The following is a 16,277-nucleotide window of genomic DNA, read 5'->3' as shown; positions in this document are numbered from 1 at the left end:
ATAAGATAGGTTATCCTAGGATTGAAAATAGTACCGGGATAACTTATACATGCCGGAGGGTAAAATAGTAATCCCATAATAAGTTATCCTAGGATAAAAGCAGTAAAATTGACAATCCCACGATTAATACAACATACAAAACAATCAGTAAGAAATCCACGTATAACTTGTCTTCAAATCAAACAAACCCTTTAGTTTCTTTCAGTAATTCTGATATTACAACTTTGTAATGATAAAGATAAAGGGGCATGTAATTGAATTGACTAATGTTAATTGCAAAAATCTTGCTTAAGGTTTGGTATAATAAAGAAACTTCCCTTGTTGTTCTGTCAACTGCATTTTACATGTCCCTTTTAAAGAGACTTGGCTTAGAATTAGCCACCAAAAATCTAAAACAAGAGTTGTCCAAAGTTTTTTTCTTCCTCTTTCATATTCGATGTCTGGTATTTCTTTTGGGGTCCCCATTTTTCTTGATTTGCATGGTGTAAAGGCCCGTTAAATGGAAAGTTGCTCTTACCGTTCGACCAAAAAAATTTAACACTTTTTATTGAACTAATTAAACAAGAAGGTTTGAGGTAATTCCTAGTCAAACATAATTTTCCTTATTTGATCCAAAATAGAAGATAAGAATAAGCAAACATGAAATTTTACTATAGCAATAATTGAATTCCCTTATATAAAAAGAGGGTGATGAGTTACATAATATTAAACAATAATGAAGAATATATAGATAGAAGGGGTCACCCATCTTTAACAAGGTTTGAACTTTATATATTTGATATGATGAGGCTAATGATGCGTGTTGAGGATACGAGCTAGGATCTGAGCTTCCTTGCTTATTTCTCCTTCGTGAGGAAGAAGGTAGATGAAGATCCTTCTCTGAAAGGATGTCTTTTTTTGAATTTGTTTCAGCCCCCTTTATTTCTTCTTCTCACTTGGTTTATATATTAGGTATTTTTCTTTACCCAACGATCATTAACCATTGTACTTAAGTTGTTTGACTGTACTACTGGCCGATCCTCTGAAATGTCGTAACATCCAATTCGCCGTTCAAGCATTCTGAACACACGACCTTGGTCGTGGCCGAGGTGCGCGTTGCTATAGCGTTATATAAATACGACTTTGGCTCAAATGACTCTTTGCCGTTCCTTTTCACGCGGGTTCTCGTCTGGTCAGATTTTGACCCATACAGTTAGTCCCTCCACCTATTGTGGTTGCCTTTTGGCGAGCTTGATGGGCGGACTCTGCCGATTCGAAAATTATAAAAAATCTGAGTGCTTTATGCGAGAGGCGAGCACCTCGTGGCGAGGTGGCGACGTGATGTTTCGGGTGCTGCGTCAGACCGTCACGTCAGTTCAGAGCGTCATTAATACTTCTCATGCGTCATTATAGTGCACGTTTTCTATGCATTGTGTCGTTTCCCGTGCCCTTTTCGTTTTCAAAATGGCGGCGTTTGGTTTTCCCGCTCAGGGCATTTATATCCCTATAAATAGGGGAAAATCTTTCATTTGAGTGTTATGCTCCTTAATCGCTCAAGAGAGATTTTTGCAACTCTTCTTCTCCTCCTTCAGTTTCTCATATTTCTGTTTCTGTCAAGAATTCTTTTGACTGCTACCTTTTTCCCTTATCATTCCCTTTTCTCTCAATCAAAGAAGAGATGGCTAGTGCATCTTCCAACCCAGATAGAGTCGTTGGCGCTCCGGTACCAGAAAATGATGTACCTCTACTCGAAGAGGGAGTGGGTCCGGCGGAGGACGACAGTTTTCCGATGGTAGATGAGGTGGTTCCCCATCCAGGGAAGGCGAGGACTCATTTCAACAGCCCTGCTGGTGATGAGCCGGAACCTGTTCTCTCGACGATGGATGCTGCGGCGCTCACGGTGTTCAAAGCAAAATGCGGGATTCCCGATCACATCGAACTAGTTCCGGCGGGCCGGGACATAGTGCATATACACCGCCCGGGCTATTGCGCGTTCTACGCATATCTGTTTGTCATTGGATACACGTTTCCCCTCCCCTCATTGGCGGTGGATTTCTGCCGCTTCTACGAGGTGTGTCCGGCTCAACTCTCTCCATACGTGTACAAGCTCTTCCTTATGCTTAGCAAGTAGCGGAGCTAGCCGATCGGGGGATTTCTCTACAACACATGCTTCACCTCTTCGCCCCTCATTTTCTTAAGGGCACGATGATTCACTTGCGCCACCGAGGAACCAAGGGTTTGGTGGTGAAGATGGATGATAAGGCTAACCGCCGCTTTTGGGAGAACATCTTCTACGTCCGAACAGAGCACGTGGTGTTGAACCCTGCGGGGTTTCCTGAGGCGTGGAATTTCGCCCGTAAGTCTCCCCTTTTATCATATTACATTTTATTGAACATAGCCGTTGGTTGTCTCTTTAGTGCTTGTAGTGTTTTCTGTTTTCACAGCCGAGAGGGTGCCTCCTCCGCAAGTTGCCAACATTCGTGAATGGGTGAGCGCGATTCGGCCCCACACGATGGGGATCCGCAAATGGGCCTTTTCATGAGAGGTTTGGGCGCAAACCTTCCACTGGTAAGTCGGCTTATTTCGGCCTTAGTTGCTTTATTCTTTGATCCGTCCTTTTCTTAATCTTATCTTTGTTTGATCGAATTTCTTGTTGGCAGGTCGGAGAGGGGCGAGAAGGGCAAGGGCTCCCGCCCTTGCCTTCCGTCAACCGGCTTCCTCTACCCGGCCCGTACCAAGAGCGACTGTGGAGGAGGGCGGCCAAAGTTTGGTTGCTCGGCAGACCGCGTCCGCGACCAAACCCGTTCGTTTGGAGGTTGCTCCTCGATAGAGACTTCGGTCTCCTCAGTCCGTTCAACGGGCGAACCTTCTTGTGGCAGTGGCAAAGAGGCCCCGTCAAAGAGGCGGAGGATAGTGTTGGAAGGGGCATCTTTTCCTGAAACACCCTCGAGGGGCGACCTCATTTTGGCGGTGCCTGAAACCGGCGGTGGTGCCAGCCTGGGTGTGGAGGTGATGCCCGTGGATGGCATGGAAGAGGCTGTTGTGGCAGGGGGATAGAGTTTTGAGGCTGCCGCGACTGTTCCGAGCGGCCCATCGACGTCTCGACCGACCCGTACCCCATCTTCGGCTAATGAGAGGTTGAAGGGCGTAGTGGTGGAAGATTATGAATCCGATTCTGACATCGATCCTGAGGACATGAGGATGTTCGAGGAAGGCTTTACCAGGGTCGATGTGAGGACGGAAGGCCCTTCCCGTGTGCTCGAAATCCCGTCGGATTTTAACCTATTGGAGGATACGGTGGATTTGGTGCCTCAGTTTGACCTTCTGTGCTCCGTCGCCGAGAGAAGATCTCTTCGGGAGATCAGTGATTCAGGTTTGTCACGCGGTGTGGCTGGGATGGCCTTGAGGGTGAGTTTCCTTTTGCTATTTTCTTTGTTTTGTGCCCTTTGCTTTTGCTAATTCTTTTTTTTTTTTAGACTTACATGCTGGAGACCGAGAGTGCTCGTAGGGCTAAGACGCGGGCCGAAGTCTTTCTGAAAATGGCCGAGAGGTATCGGCGGTATGGCAACAGGTTCTATGAGATGCACGAGCAACTTAGGGCGGGTACTAATACTCAATCCGTCAGGGAGGAGTTGGAGAAAAGGGACGAGGATCTGATGCGGTCTATCCGCAGATGCAGCGAGATCGAGGAGCTCGAGGTGGGCAAAGGGGCTGTAGCGGAATGCAAGGACCTTCAAGCGAAGGTGCTGCCATTGCGAGCCGAGCTTCAGTAGAATGCCACTAGAGTCGCCAGTCTAAGTGCAGAGTGGACGCAGAAAGTGGCTGAGCTAGAAAAGAAAATGGCCGAGTTGGAGAGATCCGAGGGAGCTCGAGTGGTGGCTTCGGCGAGGGCGGCGGCACTGGAAGACACAATCCGCGTCCTCAGGTCTGAGCGAGAAGCCGAGAGGGCGATGACCACACTGAGGGAGGCACGGCTCGAGGAGCGGATCAGTGAACTTGATCGGGATGCATTGAGCCTGGAAGACCGAGTTACGGCTCTTGAGGCCGAGAAGGTGCAACTGTTGGCTCAGGTCCGCCCTCAAGAATCTACTCCTGTTGTTGTCCCCCATCGTTTGTACGAGCTATGGGTCCATGCTGAGGCCCAATTGGATATATATAAGGGTTTGTGGATGGCGGGGAGCGTTCCTGAGGCCGCTTTTGAAGATGCTCGGGTTAAGGCACGCGAGGCTCGTCTTGCCTGCGATTATGACCCTGCGACACCAAAGGTCGGGGAGGGTGCTGAGATCGAAGACGAGCTTCCTTCGGATGATGACAACGCTGGAGAGGATGGTGGTGGGGATGAGGCCGAGTGAAATTTTTATAGCTTTTGTACTTAGCTTTTTCTTTGTTTGTTTGTTTTTTTTGTTGCTAGGTGGGACCCCCTTTTTCTAGCCCTTTGTAAGATATTTCTCTTCTCTTCGAATGAAATAATCAGCTCGTCTTCGTTCGTATGTTTTCGACTTCTCTTCCCTTTTCCGTTTTGATTTTCTTGGATTTTCTCGCAATAAGTTCCAGACTCCTGGTAGTTGATCTGAGTGGGATAGAACTCGACCCGCTAATTTGAACTTGACTTTGTTAACCCGAGCGGGGTCGAATTTCGTCTTGCAAATTTGAGCGAAGTCAATTTGGACTTGTGAATGCGATCGATGTCGAATTTTGTCATTCCAGTTCTGAGTGGAGTCACTTTTGACTTATTAATTCGAGCGAGGTCGAATTTTGTCTCGCCAACTTGGGCGGAGTCACTTTTGACTTATTAATTCGAGCAAGGTCGAATTCTGTCTCGCCAACTTGGGCGGAGTCATTTTTGACTTATTAATTTGAGCGAGGTCGAATCTTTCCTTTCGCTTGGCGATGGCAGATGGCCGTAAGGGTGTTAATTCGAGCGAGGTTGAATTGTAACCCTTCGTGATTTTGATTGAGGCCGAACTTTCCTTTTGCTTGACAATGGCCGAGGGCCGTAAGGATGTTAATTCAAGCGAGGTCGAATTGTAACCAATTATTAGTTCGAGCGAGGTCGAACTTTCCTTTCGCTTGGCAACGGCTGATGGCCGTAAGGGTGTTAATTCGAGCGAGGTCGAATTGTAACCCTTCATGAGTTCGAGCGAGGTCAAACTTTCCTTTCTCTTGGCGATGGACGATTGCCGTAAGGGTGTTACTTCGAGCGAGGTTAAATTGTAACCCTTCATGAGTTCGAGCGAGGTCGAACTTTCCTTTCGCTTGGCGACGGCCGATGGCCGTAAGGGTGTTAATTCGAGCGAGGTCTAATTGTAACCCGTTATGAGTTCGAGCGAGGTCGAACTTTCCTCTCGCTTGGCGACGGTCGATGGCCGTAAGGGTGTTAATTCGAGCGAGGTCGAATTGCAACCCGTTATGAGTTCGAGCAAGGTCAACTGTCCTCTCGCTTGGCGATGGCCGATGGCCATAAGAGTGGTAAGAATGTTGCATGTTGCCTTGCTTTTTGGTAAGTTACTCGTCGTTGCATCGTTTATGCATGAGTTGGGGTGAGTCCCAGTTTATCTAATCTTGCTTTTATTGGAGAATGTCATGCGTTGTTGTATAGTTTGTGTGCGTTGGGGTGAGTCCCAGTTTATCTAATCTCTTTATTACACGGTCTGGAGAGACCGTTGCTGGGACGGGCGGCAAACTTATTGCTTGAGCCTCTGAGCGCCTTGGGGCTCGATTGATTTGAACGAAGTTCGGACTCAACTTGTAGTATTTTTGTCGGTTGAAATGCGGAGTGTCGCCATGGCGAGCGTACGAACAAGATTTCCGTGCTCATGTTCTGTCTGTATTGTGGAGATTGTACGTTCCATGGGCTCATCGCCCAGTCCCAGGCTATGGAGATTGTTTCTTGATGATGTCGGCTTGTTTTGAGCCATTTGTCTGTTATTTGTAATATGGCGTGGTGTGGAGGGCTTTCCCGATTTGCCGTTCGCTGCAGGGAGGAATTTAGAGCATGTGTGTCGATTGGCCTTTGTTCGCGAATTTAGGAGGACGTCCCTGTTCTCAGTTCCACTTCTTTTTTTAAAACAAAAGGAATAGCGGGTTAGTACATGGAATAATCCGTTACCTTGGTCTGTGATAACTAGGGATTCTAGTCTATTTTATGCTCCTTTTTGCTTAAGTTTTGGATTAAAAGTGTGTACAAGTATTCCCGAAAGCTAACTTGTTGTGCTTGTTTGCAGTGTTTGGTCAAAAAGAGACAAGAAAGTCAAAACCAGCTCAAAAAGGAGTGAAACCTGCACAAGTTCAAAGCTGAGTCAAAAAGGGGCGCTGACTGTGAAAAATCGGACGCGGACGCGGAGGATCCACCGCTGAGGCGGTCTTGATTACGCTCTCAGCGGTGGCAAAGTTCAGAGAGTTACATTTCTGGGCTTGCAAGTTACTGCTGCTCGCGGTGGAATTGCGCGGCAGCGGTGTCTCTAACGCGGCAGCGGTTGATTTATCGCCCTCAGCGGAAGTGGGAATCAGAGAGCTCAGTCTGGAGCTCAAATTGAAGACCGCGGTCAGCGCTCATATTTCGCGGCCACGGTTGGAGAAGCGCTATGGCGGTCACTTTTCCGCTTCCAGCGGTCCCAAGCTCAGAAATAGCGAAAACGAGAAGAACCGCGGTCCGCGCTTGCTTTTGCGCAGCCACGGTAGTCCAAGAGCTGAGGCGGTCTCGTAGGGGCATTTTTGTTCGGAAAATTTAGCTGTGTATAAATAGTTCTTTTTCAGATTTTTAGGGCATCTGTTGTTGGTAGAGCACGTGAACAGCCTTTTTTTAGCCTTTTTGAGTAATTTTAGAATATCTTTAACAATTAATCTTAGATTTTAATCTTGTATTTACTTTTTATGGGTTATATTTCATCTAAATCTTTGATTTCCTCTTTGATTATGAGTAGCTAGACCCATTAGCTAGGGTTGTGGCTCAACCCTAGTGTGGGTATTTAATGGGTCTTCTATTTTAGGGCTTAAATGTTTATGGGTGAATGATATTTGGCCTGATTTATGCTTTAAATGTTGAATTGGTGGTTGCAAACACTAATTTGTGTCTTTTTGACTTAGGCTCTTCTTGAGAAAGAGAGTCCAAGTTTAGGAAATTCAGGCTAACAAGGAATTGGGGCGCATTCAAGAGATTGATAGCCCCAATTAAAGGGTTAAACCTAGAGATAGTAATACCCGACTTGAGCCAATTTTGCTTGCACTGTTTGAACACCCAATTGGACTTGAGAAAGCCAATTACGGCAAAGTCACTCAAACTAGCGAGAGGTATAGAGTGAGTAGTTACGTGCAATGGCTATATCATGATCTCAATTATAACAAATTTGCCCTAAGTTTTAGATCCCGTTAGATACTCACCTAGGAGTAAGTCACTTCCCTAGAGCCTTTCTACAAATTAAGAAAACCCCATACAAAAATATCATACTTAGCTTATTTTCCTACATCATTAGTATTAAAGTAGAATAGTAAACAAACAAAGAATGATTGGAAGTGCAATTAAGAACACCGCACATTTCTAGATTAGATAGGAACCCAATTCCAAACCTTTCTTAGCTCTCTGTGGAAATCGATCCTGACCCCTCGGGTAAAAGCTGCATCAACCGCTCTTGCCACTCTATAGTGGTATAGGGTTGGAACCCATCACTTTTTGGCGCCGTTGCCGGGGAGCTAAACGGTTTAGGCTATCTATCTAACTAGTTTTGCATCTTGTTTTTCTTTCCTTCTACTTTACTAATTTGTGTGAGTTAATCGATTCAGGTACAACATGGCAAACAATGATCCTATTGGAAATGTTCCGAGGGAGGAGGTTGATGATAATGGTGAAGATGAGGTGCCTCTAGTACCTCAAGGTCAAAGAAGAGGCCGCCGGGACAATGACAACATTCCAGAACCTCCCCCACCTCCTCCAAGAGTCGCTCCTTTGGTGCTTCCAAATGAGGGCTACGCAAGTGCAATTATTCCGCCCCGGATCCGGGCGGGCAATTTCCAAATTACAAATGTGATGTTGACTTTGTTGGAGCAGCGAGGGTACTTCACAGGCGCTCCCCATCAGAATGCATATAAACATCTTAAAGGCTTTGTAGATACCTGTTGGGGAAGCATGCAGACTAATGTGTCGGAGGATGCATTAAGATTGAGATTGTTCCCTTTCTCACTTCGAGGGAAAGCTTTGGATTGGCTCAAAAGACTTCCCAACCATTCCATCCATACATGGGATGAGTTGGCGGATAAGTTTATAGCTAATTTTTTCTCGTCGGGGCATATGGCGACTTTGAGAGATGAGATTTTGGCCTTCAAACGGGAACCTAATGAACCATCATGAAATCTGGGAAAAGGTATCGGACAATGGTGAAAGAATGTCCGAACAATAACATGACCGAAGCAATGATCCAGCAGACTTTCTACCGTGGCATTAACACGACCAGTCAGTGTGTAGTGAACCAGCTAGCAGGGGGAAATTTTATGAATACACCTTATGCTAAGGCGTGTGAGATTTTGGATGAGATGGCAGATACTTCCTCAACTTGGAAAAGTCGAGCTAATGTGCCATAGGGTGATCCCACAGATATTCACCTGCACAAAGAGCTCCACGACCATGGCCAGGCAATAGCAGAGTTAACTACAACAATGAACCAGTTGGCAAAAGCTCAATTGCAGCAAGTTCAAGCGCCGAGACAAGTAAATGCTATGGAAGGTGTCAACATGTTGGTAAACAAGAGGCGACAAAGAGGTCAACAAGGTCAAGGTAGTATGGATCAATATGAGAAAGGTAATGGTGGTTTCAACCAAGATTATGGGCATGATGAGCAAAGTGAAGAAGTGCAGTACGTGAACAATTATCAAGGACAAAGGGGCAATGCACCTAACCAACAACAATAGTGGAGATCCCAAGGAAATTGGGGGAATCAAAACCAACAAGGGAATGACAACTGGGGGAACAACAATCAGAATTGGGGCAACCAGAACAACCAGGGCAACTGGGGTGGCAACAACAACAACTGGGGAGGAAACAACAACCAAGGGGCTTGGAATAATGGCAATCAAGGAAATCGGGGGCAAGGCTTTCATAGACCTCCGATGTATCAACAACCAAACAACCCGCCTCCATTTCCATCCCAAGGTCCTAGCTCGTCAAACAATGAGATGGGGAGGATCGATATGATGTTTGAATAAATGATGAAAAAGAACTCTGACTCTGATGCCCAGTTGGCATCCCACAATACTTCGATCCGAAACTTGGAGGTTCAACTTGACCAGATTTCGCAATCTTTGAATACTCGCCCTAAGGGGGCTCTACCTAGTGATACGGTAGTAAACCCAAAGGGTGGGAACAACACCGGGCATGCAATGGCGGTGATCACAAGAAGCGGTCGAGGTGGTGAATACCTCCAAGCAAAAGGAAGTTGTGAGTGATGAGGTTGAAGTGCAAGATGATGATGTTCCTATAGTTAATGAGCAAGTGAGTGAAGAGAACTTGAATGCGGAAGTGAATTGATATTCATGATAATGAGGTGGAGACTCAAAATGACGTAAACCCGTCTAGGGAACACATAATAGACATGCCGAAAATGGTTGTACCTAAGGTTAAGGCTCCTTTGCCAAGGCCTCCTCCACCTTACCCTCAAAGACTTGCGAAGCGAAAGAATGAAAACCAATTTAAGAAGTTTATTGAGATGATGAAAAGCTTGTCAATCAATGTTCCTTTGGTGGATGCTCTTAAGCAAATGCCGGGCTATGCCAAGTTCATGAAAGACTTGGTGACTAAAAAGAGATCTATGGATTGTGAGACCATCAAAATGACTCATCAAGTAAGTGCAATGTGCACTCGATGTCTCCAAATCTTGAAAATCACGGCGCTTTCATCATTCCATGTACCATTGGGAGTGCAAATTTTGCAAAGGAAATGTGTGATTTGGGAGCAAGTATCAATTTGATGTCCTACTCCGTGTTCAAAACTTTGGGTATTGGTCAACCGAGAGCTACTTCAATGAGATTGCAAATGGCGGATAGAACAATGAAGAGGCCACTTGGTATTATTGATGATGTTCTTGTCCGGATGGACAAATTTATCTTGCCTGCTGATTTTGTGATTCTCAACTGCGAAGTCGACTATGAGGTGCCTATAATTTTGGGAAGACCTTTCCTTGCAACTGGGAAGGTATTGGTTGATGTGGAAGAAGGGGAGCTTACCTTCCAGGTGGGTGATGAAAAAGTGGTCTTTCATGTGTGCAAATCAATGAGGCAGCCAAATAGTACTAAAGTGCACTCTTTTGTGGATGTTGTCACGGGGGTGATAGTTGATGATACTAGTGCCATGATCAATGTGGAGGATCCTTTAGAAGCGGTATTGTTGAACCTTGATGTGAATGAGGATGAAGGAAGGGTGGAGTGAGTCAATGCTTTTCACGGAATGGGCTCTTATTCTTATGAGCCCCGTAAGCTCTCTTTGGATCTTGAGAACAGAAAGACTCCGCCAACAAAGCCCTCAATTGAGGAACCTCCCATTTTGGAGTTGAAGCCTTTGCCCTCACACCTCAGGTATGNAAGTCAATGTTGGAACCATCTCCAATGTGTCAGACAATAGCATTTTTGCGAATTGTCCAGCCTGTAAGAATGTTATTCCATATAAAGGAGTGAGATGTATTTGAGCATCGACCAGCATATTTGGAGTACTGTAGCCCAAACAGCAGAGGGGTGACTAAAGAATCGCCAAGTGAGGCTTGTAATAGCGGCAGTGTTTTCATTAATGGATTTTCTTATTCCTATACCCCCAGCATGTTTTGGCAAAGAGACAATGTCCCAGTTTTTATGTAGTGGATTTTTCTGGAGGTTTGGCTACTGCCCTACAAAATTACGTTGAATTTTGTCAATTTGACGGTGAATTTATTTAGGCAGCATGGTTGATAACTAGGATCAACCGAGAGCTACTTCAATGAGATTGCAAATGGCGGATAGAACAATGAAGAGGCCACTTGGGATTATTGATGATGTTCTTGTCCGGATGGACAAATTTATCTTGCCTGCTGATTTTGTGATTCTCAACTGCGAAGTCGACTATGAGGTGCCTATAATTTTGGGAAGACCTTTCCTTGCAACTGGGAAGGTATTGGTTGATGTGGAAGAAGGGGAGCTTACCTTCCAGGTGGGTGATGAAAAAGTGGTCTTTCATGTGTGCAAATCAATGAGGCAGCCAAATAGTACTAAAGTGCACTCTTTTGTGGATGTTGTCACGGGGGTGATAGTTGATGATACTAGTGCCATGATCAATGTGGAGGATCCTTTAGAAGCGGTATTGTTGAACCTTGATGTGAATGAGGATGAAGGAAGGGTGGAGTGAGTCAATGCTTTTCACGGAATGGGCTCTTATTCTTATGAGCCCCGTAAGCTCTCTTTGGATCTTGAGAACAGAAAGACTCCGCCAACAAAGCCCTCAATTGAGGAACCTCCCATTTTGGAGTTGAAGCCTTTGCCCTCACACCTCAGGTATGAATTCTTGGGCCCTAGTTCAACTTTGCCTATTATTCTTTCCTCTTGTCTTACTAACATGCAGGTAGATGCCACATTGGTGGTGCTCCAAAGACGGAAGAAGGCAATTAAATGGACTCTAGCTGACATTCGGGGGATAAGCCCCGCCTTTTGCATGCACAAGATTATACTTGAAGATGATGCCAAGCCCTCCGTAGAACATCAAAGGAGGCTTAACGAGGCTATGCAAGAGGTTGTCAAAAAGGAGGTGATCAAGTGGCTTGANCGGGGTTCTACCGAAGATTCATCAAAGACTTGTCTAAGGTAGTGAATCCTTTGTGCAAGCTATTGGAAAAGGATGCAAAGTTCGTGTTTAATGATGAATGCATGAAAGCTTTTGAACTTCTCAAGTACAAATTGACAACCACTCCTATTATAACCGCACCCAATTGGAGCTTAACTTTTGAGCTCATGTGTGATGCAAGTGATGTTGCGGTAGGAGCGGTCTTGGGTCAAAGGATAAATAAGATGCTTCACCTGGTGTATTATGCAAGAAAAATAATGAATGATGCTCGAGTGAATTACACGGTGATGGAAACACAGTTGCTAGCAATTATGTTTGCAATGGAGAAGTTTAGGCCTTATCTCATGGGTGCCAAGGTGATAGTTCATACGGACTATGCAGCACTCCGCTACTTGATGACAAAGAAGGATTCTAAGGCTCGGTTGATGAGATGGGTTCTATTGCTTCAAGATTTTAACCTTTAGATTATTGATCGGAAAGGGAGTGAAAACCAAGTGGCGGACCACTTGTCCCGCTTGGAGGTGGAAGGGAGGCCCCTTGATGGCCTTGAAATTAATGATTCATTCCCTGATGAGCAACTCCTCTCCGTATCTATGAATAGCATGCCTTGGTTCGCGGATGTTGCCAACTTTTTTATGACCGGTATTGTTCCGTGTGAGCTCTCTTCTAACCAAATGAAGAAGCTTAAACGGGATAGCTTGGACTACTACTGGGATGAGCCTTATTTGTTCAAAAGTTGTAATGATGGTGTGATCCGGAGATGTGTTCCGGAAGAGGAGCAAATGAGTATTCTGGATGCTTGTCATTCCTCTCCCTACGGTGGTCATCATGGTGGGGTGAGGACAGCTTCAAAGGTGCTTAGCTGTGGCTTTTATTGGCCTACATTGTACAAGGATGCGGGTGAACTTGTGAAGAGATGTGATGAGTGTCAGAGATCAGGTGGAATTTCAAAGAAGGATGAAATGCCTCTCACTACTATTCTTGAGGTTGACATATTTGATGTGTGGGGCATTGACTTCATGGGACCCTTTGTGAGTTCTTGTGGCAACACATACATTTTAGTGGCCATTGATTATGTTTCAAAGTGGGTCGAGGCCGTGGTTTTACCTAACAACGAGGCCCGGAGTGTGGTGACTTTTCTCAATAAGAATATCTTTACTCGGTTTGGCACTCCTAGAGCAATCATCAGTGGGTTCTCATTTTTGCAATAAGGCATTTGACACTTTGCTTGCAAAGTATGGTGTCAATCACAAGGTTTCTACCCCTTACCATCCTCAGGCTAGTGGGGCAAGTTGAGGTCTCCAACAGGGAGATTAAGAGAATATTGTCAAAGATGGTTAATGCAAATAGGACTGACTGGTCATAGAAATTGGATGATGCTTTATGGGCTTACAGGACTGCTTATAAGACTCCGATTGGTATGTCTCCGTACTGGTTGGTGTTTGGGAAAGCTTGCCATCTCCCGGTTGAGTTAGAGCACAAGGCCATGTGGGCTTTGAGAAAGTTAAATCTTGAATGGGATGTTGCAGCAAATCTCCGGGTGGAGCAACTCAATGAGCTTGATGAGTTCCGGTTTCATGCCTATTCCAGTTCGTCCTTATATAAGGACAAGATGAAGTACTTACATGACAAGTATGCCTGTGGCAAGGAATTCAAGGAAGGTGACTTGGTTCTCTTATTTAACTCCCGGTTACGACTGTTTCTGGGAAAGCTCAAGTCAAAATGGAGTAGACCTTTTGAGGTGGTGCTTGTGACTCTGTTTGGTGCTCTTGATTTGAAAAACAAAAATGGTGAAATCTTCAGAGTTAATGGGCATAGAGTGAAGTACTATCTTGGAAAGTTTGATGACAGCCACGTGTTTGCAATGATCCATCTCAAGTGATTGATGGTAACCTGCATCGTGCCGCGACGTTAAATCAGGCGCTTCTTGGGAGGCAACCCATGTGTTTTTCTTCTTTTTGATTTTCTTCATAGTGTAGGATTGGTTTTTGAACTAACTGGTTGTGAGATGTGTGTAGGAATGTTTGATGCAGTGCAGGACAGAGCTGGGAAAATGTGGCACTCTCTGAAGTTGGACCGCTGACAGCGCTCCATTTTTCGCGGTCAGCGGTGGCCTTATCGCGGATGCGGAAATTGGTGGCGGACGCGGGATTGAAAAGTCCAAAATGAGACTTCTCTGAAGTTTCTACCGCGTCCGCGGTGCATTCTTCGCGGTCAGCGGTGCCCCACCACGGTCGCGTACCATTTACCGCTCACAGCAGTAGTTCAAATCAAGCAGGCCTTCTGTTTGTCTCGAGCGCGGACCGCGGTGATTTTCTGCGGCCGCGCCAGGTGAGTGGTCGTGGGTCCCAGGGTGTTTCCTATAAATAGGAGATTAAGAGGCCTTTTACCCTTTTCGGTCTTTTGACTCTCAAGTAAAAAATTTCACTTTTTCACTTTAGCCCTAATCTGTACAAACACAACTAAAGTTTATTTTTCACCGCTCATCTCACATCTAGTAATTTCACTCATTCATTGGTCTTTAATTTTGTACTTGTTCTTCTTTTAATGGATAGTTTTTACTTCTTCTTCTTCTTTTTTTTAATTTTGACTTAGGATTCATTAGTATTAAATAAATTAGGCTTAAAATAGTTAGGATTTATTGATGAATACCTAGTGGGGTTAACAATGTAAATGATATTGCTAAAAGCATGAGCAATTTGAAACCCTAGGTTGACTTAGGCCGATTTTGACTTCCACGGCCGCGGAAGTTTTTCCGCGGTCAACGATGGTTAGGTTCAGAGAAGCAAATAACATGGGTCCGTGGCCGCGGTTGATTTTCTGCGGACAGCGGTTCAACCTCCATGGCTACGCTCAGAAGTAGTATAGAATCAGAGGGTGGGTAGTCTGATCCCCACACCTCCGCGGCAGCGATGCATTTTCCACGATCAGCGGTGACCATTCCGCGGTCGCGCTTCATTTTTCGCTGTCAGCGGTCTGCAACTTTTTCTGTGAATTGTTCTGCTTCTTTTCTTCACTGCTTCTTCTAGCACCAGTACTAACACTCTTCCACTGATTATGTTTGTAGACAATGGTTAAATCTAGGGGTGGCGGTGACAAACAGAAGGGGAAAGCAGAGTCCTCCCGGGGTAAGGGACGAGGACAAATTAAGTTAACCCCTGCAATACGGAAATCAATTGGGCAAATGAGGAAGAACATTCGAGCTATAGATAGAGCTGCTTCCCACTCAGAGGGGAGTGAGTATGTTCCCTCCCAGGAGGCCTTAGAGGGTGACTCGGTACCCACACATATACCAGATTTCTCAGGGAGATTGAGACTGACAGATGAGCCTACACCCCCAGCCTCTCCTACTTCTCCTACTTCTTCTGAGTCGCCTGATGGCTCAGCGGAGAGTAGTGAGTCCCCAGCTTCAGCCTCACCTACAGCTTCATCACCTGGACAGGATCCCATATATGTAGATGCTGAGGTACCGGATGACGGGAGAGGGGGTGACACCCAGACCGGAGGTGTGGAAAGGACAAGAAACTCGGAGGTGTGGCAATGGAGGTTTGTCAGTGAGCTGCCATATCACAAATTCAGGGAGTGGTGGCCTCAAAAGTCACTCATACATGAGCGCTAGTTCATAGAGCGGGATCTCCTGCCTCACAACCCCAATGTGAAGCAGCACTTTAATGAAAGAGTGGGATGGGACTATTTCACCAGCAAGTTGTCGGATGCTAATGAGAACTTAGTCAAGGAATTCTACGCCAATGCCTCCCACATCAAAAAGGGCACAAAAGTGACTAAGGTGCGGAACCTGAAGGTCAAGTTCGATGGGAAGACGATCAATGATTACCTCGGATTCAATAATGAAGATGAGTCATTGTACTTAGAGAAAGTGGCTATGGATGAGGCAGCCCGCCCGTGGTTGGCATTACTACTGGCTCTCCTAGATACTACTCCAGCATGGTTGAAAGCGGGGGTTCCTATCTTGAGGAACACCCTGAACTTTGAGGTTAAGGGTTAGGAAACCTTTGTATGCAGCAGACTAGAACCCACTACTCACGACAGTGACATGCCGGTTTCCCAGGCAATTGTAGTGGCGGCTATCATGGCGGGGTTCCCGATCAATGTCGGGAATATCATGTCTAGGGTGATCACCAGAGTGGTCAACGAGGGTGATAGATCTTACCCCTTTCCAAACTTCCTCACCATGTACTTTGAGGATTAGGAGGTAGAAAAAAGGGATTTTGATATCAAGGTGAAGCCCAAGAAGCCCTTCTCATGGTACAGTCTTCAGGGTCCCGGCAACCCTAAATCCAAGGGATCCAGGGGCAAAGCTACTACTTCTACTGGCCAGTCTGAAGAGCCAGCAGTGGTAGTTACTACTTCACAGCCTCCCACTAACATACCGGATCCTGCCTCCGGACCATCTACTTCCATTCCGTCCTCAGTTCCCTCCTCCTCAACATACCCGTTGACTGCTCACAGGTTGAACCAAACACTCTCCAGCATCAACAACTGGATG

The sequence above is a fragment of the Nicotiana attenuata genome, unplaced genomic scaffold (genome assembly GCF_001879085.1).
Source record: "Nicotiana attenuata strain UT unplaced genomic scaffold, NIATTr2, whole genome shotgun sequence".
In the NCBI taxonomy this organism is placed as follows: Eukaryota; Viridiplantae; Streptophyta; class Magnoliopsida; order Solanales; family Solanaceae; genus Nicotiana; species Nicotiana attenuata.
Note: the sequence above shows the minus strand (reverse complement) of the source record.